Raw genomic sequence first — 6,000 nt, 5'->3', positions numbered from 1 at the left:
AAATATATAGCAAAATCCAGGAGATTTACACTCTCCTTAGTTTAGGTTGAGATTTACTCTCCTGAGTTTAGGGGACTGACTGCATGTTTAAATATATAGCAAAAACCAGGATACTTCCACTCTCCTTAGATTAGGCACTGAATTTGTGCTGGCTGGTTATATCTATATATATAGAAATATATCACCAGGAGATTTACACTCTCCTTAGTTTAGGGTACTGACTGCATGTTTAAGTATATGGCAAACACCAGGAGATTTACCCTCTCCTTAGTTAAGGGCACTGACTATGTGCTGGCTGGTTAAATATATATAAGCAGGAGATTTCCACTCTCCTCAGTTTTGGGCACTGACTCTGTACTGTCTGGTTAGATTAGATTAGACTTACAGTGTGGAAACAGGCCCTTCGGCCCAACAAGTCCACACCAACCCGCCGAAGCGAAACCCACCCATACCCTTACATTTACCCCTTACCTAACACTACGGGCAATTTAGCATGGCCAATTCACCTGACCCGCACATCTTTGGACTGTGGGAGGAAACCGGAGCACCCGGAGGAAACCCACGCAGACACGGGGAGAACGTGCAAACTCCACACAGTCAGTCGCCTGAGTCGGGAATTGAACCCGGGTCTCAGGCACTGTGAGGCAGCAGTGCTAACCACTGTGCCACCGTGCCGCCAATAGAGATTTCCACTCTCCTTAGTTTAGGGTACTGACTGCATGTATAAAAATATCAATATAACCAGGAGATTCACACTCTCCTTAGCTTAAGGAAGATTTGCTCTCCTTAGTTTAGGGTACTGACTGCATGTTTAAAAATATTGCAAAACCAGGAGATTTCCACGGTCCTTATTTTAGACACTAACTCCATGCTGGCTGGTTAAATATACATATATAGAAATATATAACCAGGAGATTTGCACTGTCCTCAGTTTCGGGCACATTTACTCTCCTTAGTTTAGGGTACTGACTGCATGTTTAAATATAGAGCAAAAACCAGGATATTTCCACTCTCCATAGTTGAGGCACTGACTCTGTGCTGGCTGGTTAAATATATATGTCGAAATATATAACGAGGAGATTTCCACTCTCCTTAGTTTAGGGTACTGACTGCATGTTTCAAAATATTACAAAAACCAGGAGATTTCCACGGTCCTTAGTTTAGGCACTTACTCTGTGCTGACTGGTTAAGTATATATATATATATATATATATATATGTGTAGATATATCACCAGGAGATTTCCACTCTCCTCGGTTTCGGGCACTGACTTTGTGCTGGCTGGTTAACTACATATGACCAGGAGATTTACACTCTCCTCAGTTTAGGTTTAGATTTATTCTCCTGAGTTTAGGGGACTGACTGCATGTTTAAATATATAGCAAAAACCAGGAGATTTCCACTCTCTTAGTTTCGGCATTGACTCTGTGCTGGCTGGTTATATCTATATATTTATAGAAATATATAACCAGGAGATTTACACTCTCCTCAATGTAGGTCAGATTTACTCTGCTTAGTTTAGGGTACTGACTGCATGTTTAAAAATATTGCAAAAACCAGGACATTTCCACTCTCCTGAGTTTAGGGCACTGACTATGTGCTGGCTGGTTTAAATATATATACATCACCAGGAGATTTCCACTCTCCTTCGTTTAGGGTTCTGACTGCATGTTTAAATACATAGCAAAATCCAGGAGATTTCCACTCTCCTTAGTTTAGGCACTGACTCTGTGCTGGCTGGTTAAATATATATATCGAAATATATAACCAGGAGATTTCTACTCTCCTTAGTTTAGGGCACTGACTCTGTCGTGTCTGGTTAAATATAGATATAACCAGGAGATTTACACTCTCCTCAGTTTAAGGCAGATTTGCTCTCCTTAGTTTAGGGTACTGACTGCATGTTCAAATATATAGCAAAAACCAGGAGATTTCCACTCTCCTTAGTTTAGGCACTGACTCTATGCTGACTGGTTAAATACATATAACCAGGAGATTTCCACTGTCCCCAGCGTGGGGCACTGACTGCATGTTTAAATTTATAGCAAAAACCAGGAGATTTCCACTCTCCTTCGTTTAGGCACTGATTCTGTGCTGGTTGTTTAAAATATATATATATATTAAGATAGAAATATATCACCAGGAGATTTACACTCTCCTCATTTGAGGGCAGATTTACTCTCCTTAGTTTAGGGTGCTGACTGCATGTTTAAATATATAGCAAAAACCAGGAGATTTCCACTCTCCTTAGGTTAGGGCAATGACTACGTGTTGGCTGGTTAAATATATATATATGTAGAAATATATAACAAGGAGATGTATACTCTCCTCAATTTAGGGCATGCTTACTCTCTTTAGTTTATGGTACTGACTGTATGTTTAATTATATAGCAAACACCAGGAGATTTACCTTCCCCTTAGTGAAGGGCACTGACTATGTGCTGGCTGGTTAAATATATAAAACCAGGAGATTTACACTCTCCTCAGTTTAAGGCAGATTTGCTCGCCTTAGTTTAGGGTACTGACTGCATGTTTAAAAATATTGCAAAAACCAGGAGATTTATACTCTCCTCAGTTTAGAGCAGTGACTTTGCGCGGGCTGGTTAATTATATATAAAACCAGGAGATTTCCACTCTCCTTCATTTTGAGCACTGACTCTGTGCTGGCTGGTTAAATATATAGAGAGGAATATATAACCAAGAGATTTCCACTCTCCTTAGTTTATGGCACTGACTATGTGCTGGCTGGTTAAATATAGATATATAGAAATATATAACCAGGAGAATTACAATCTCCTCATTTTAGGGCAGATTTACTCTCCTTGGTTTAGGGTACTGACTGCATGTTTAAATATATCGCAAAAACCAGGACATTTATACTCTCCTCAGATTAGAGTACTGACTTTGTGCGGGCTGGTTAAATGTATGGAGAGAAATATATAACCAGGAGATTTCCACTCTCCTTAGTTTATGGCACTGACTATGTGCTGGCTGGTTAAATATACATATTCAGAATATATAACCAGGAGATTTACACTCTCCTCATTTTAGGGCAGATTTACTCTCCTTAGTTTAGGGCACCGACTATGTGCAGGCTGGTTAAATAAATATAAACAGGAGATTTACACTCTCCTGAGTTTAGGGCAGATTTACTCTCCTTAGTTTAGGGTTCTGACTGCATGTTTATATATAGAGCAAAAACCAGGATATTTCCACTCTCCATAGTTGAGGCACTGACTCTGTGCTGGCTGGTTAAATATATATATCGAAATATATAACCAGGAGATTTCCACTCTTCTTAGTTTAGGGCACTGACTCTGTAGTGTCTGGTTAAATATAGATATAACCAGGAGATTTCCACTCTCCTTAGTTTAGGCACTGACTCTGTGCTGGCTGGTTAAATATATCTAACCAGGAGATTTACACTCTCCTCAGTTTATGCTTAGATTTACTCTCCTGAGCTTAGGGGACTGACTGCATGTTTAAGTATATGGCAAAAACCAGGAGATTTACACTCTCAGTTTAGGGCACTGACTATGTGCGGGCTGGTGAGATATATATAATACCACGAGATTTCCACTCTCCTCAGTTTAGGACACTGACTGCATGTTTAAATGTATCGTAAAACCAAGGAGATTTCCACTCTCCTAAGTTTAGGGTGCTGACTGCAGGTTTCAATATATTTTGCAAAAACCTGGAGATTTCGACTGCATCTTTAAACATTTTGCAAAATCCAGCAGTTTTCCACTCTCCTTAGTTTAGGCAATGACTATGTGCTGGCTGGTTAAATATATATCGACATAGGAATATATGACCAGGAGATTTCCACTCTCCTCAGTTTAGGGCAAATTTACTCTCCTTAGTTTAGGGTACTGACTGCATGTTTAAACATACAGCAAAAACCAGGAGATATCCACTCTCCTTAGTTTTGGGCACTGACTATGTGCTGTCTGGTGAAATATACATAACCAGGAGATTTACACGCTCCTCAGTCTAGGGCACTGATTGCACATTTAAATATATTGCAAAAACCATGGGATTTACACTATCCTCAGTTTAGGGCACTGACTTTGTGCTGGATGGTTAAATATATATAACCAGGAGATTTACACTTTCCACAGTTTAGGGTACTGAATGCACGTTTAAATTTCTCACAAAAACTAGGAGATGTCCACTCTCCTTAATTTAGGCACTGACTCTGTGCTGGCTGTTTAAATATATATAGCACCAGGAGATTTACACTCTCCTCCATTTAGGGCAGATTTACTCTCCTTAGTTTAGGATGCTGACTGCAGGTTTAAATATATAGGAAAAGCCTGGAGATTTCCACTCTCCTTAGTTTAGGGCAATGACTATGTGTTGGCTGGTTTTAATAACCAGGAGATTTCCACTCATCTCAGTTGAGGGCGGATTTACTCTCCTTAGTTTTAGGGTACTGACTGCATGTTTAAATATATAGCAAAATCCAGGAAATTTCCACTCTCCTTAGTTTAGGCACAGACTCTGTGCTGGCGGTTTAAATATATATAGATAGAAATATATCACCAGGAGATTTACACTCTCCTCACTTGAGGGCCGATTTACTCTCCTCAGTTTCAGGCACTGACTTTGTGCTGGCTGGTTAAATATATATAACCAGGAGATTTACACTCTCCTCAGTTTAGGGCAGAATTACTCTCCTTAGTTTAGGGTACTGACTGCATGTTTAAATATATAGCAAAAACCAGGAGATTTCCACTCTCCTTAGTTTCGGGCACTGACTATGTGATGTCTGGTTTCAATATATATAACCAGGAGATTATCAATCTCCTCAGTTTAGGACACTGACTCTGTGCTGGCTGGTTCAATATATATATAGAAAGATAAAACCAGGTGATTTACACTCTCCTCAGTTTCAGGCACTGACTTTGTGCTATCTGTTTATAAATATATAACCAGGAGATTTCCACTCTCCTCAGTTTAGGGCAAATTTACTCTCCTTAGTTCAGGGCACTGACTCTGTACTGTCTGGTTAAATATAGATATAACCAGGAGATTTACACTCTCCTCAGTTTTGAGCACTGACTGTGCTGAGTGGTTAAATATATATAACCAGGAGATTTACACTCTCCTCAGTTGTGGGCAGATTTACTCTCCTTAGTTTAGGGTACTGACTGCATGTTTAAATATATAGCAAAAACCAGGAGATTTCCACTCTCTTTAGTTTAGGCACTGACTCTCTGCTGGCTGGTTAAATATACATAACCAGGAGATTTACACTCTCCTCAGCTTAGAGCAGTGACTTTGTGCTGGCTGGTTAATTATATATAAAACCAGGAGATTTCCACTCTCCTCAGTTTCAGGCACTGACTTTGTGCTGGCTGGTAAAATATATATAACCAGGCGATTTACACTCTCCTCAGTTTAGGGCACTGACTTAGTGTTGGATGGTTAAATATATAAAACCAGGAGATTTCCACTCTCCTTCGTTTTGAGCACTGACTCTGTAGTATCTGGTTAAATATATAAATAACCAGGAGAATTACACTTTCCTTGGTTTAGGGCACTGACTGCATGTTTAAATATATAACAAAAACCAGGAGATTTATACTCTCCTCAGTTTAGAGCACTGACTCTGTGCTGGCTGGTTAAGTATGTATATAGAAATATATAACCAGGAGATTTACTCTCTCCTCAGTTTATGGCAGATTTACACTCTCCTTCGTTTAGTATACTGACTGTATGTTTAAATATATAGCAAAACACCAGGGGATTTCCACTCTCCTTAGTTTCGGCACTGACTTTGTGCTGGCTGGATAAATATATATAACCAGAAGATTTCCACTCTCCTCAGTTTAGGGCACTGACTCTGTACTGTCTGGTTAAATATAGATATAACCAGGAAATTTACAGTCTATGTAACCAGGAGATTTCCACTCTCTTTACTTTAGTGCACTGACTATGTGCTGGCTGGTTTAAATATATATAACCAGGAGATTTCCACTCTCCTCAGGTTTGGACA

The sequence above is a fragment of the Hemiscyllium ocellatum genome, chromosome 42 (assembly GCF_020745735.1).
Source record: "Hemiscyllium ocellatum isolate sHemOce1 chromosome 42, sHemOce1.pat.X.cur, whole genome shotgun sequence".
NCBI lineage: Eukaryota > Metazoa > Chordata > Chondrichthyes > Orectolobiformes > Hemiscylliidae > Hemiscyllium > Hemiscyllium ocellatum.
Note: the sequence above shows the minus strand (reverse complement) of the source record.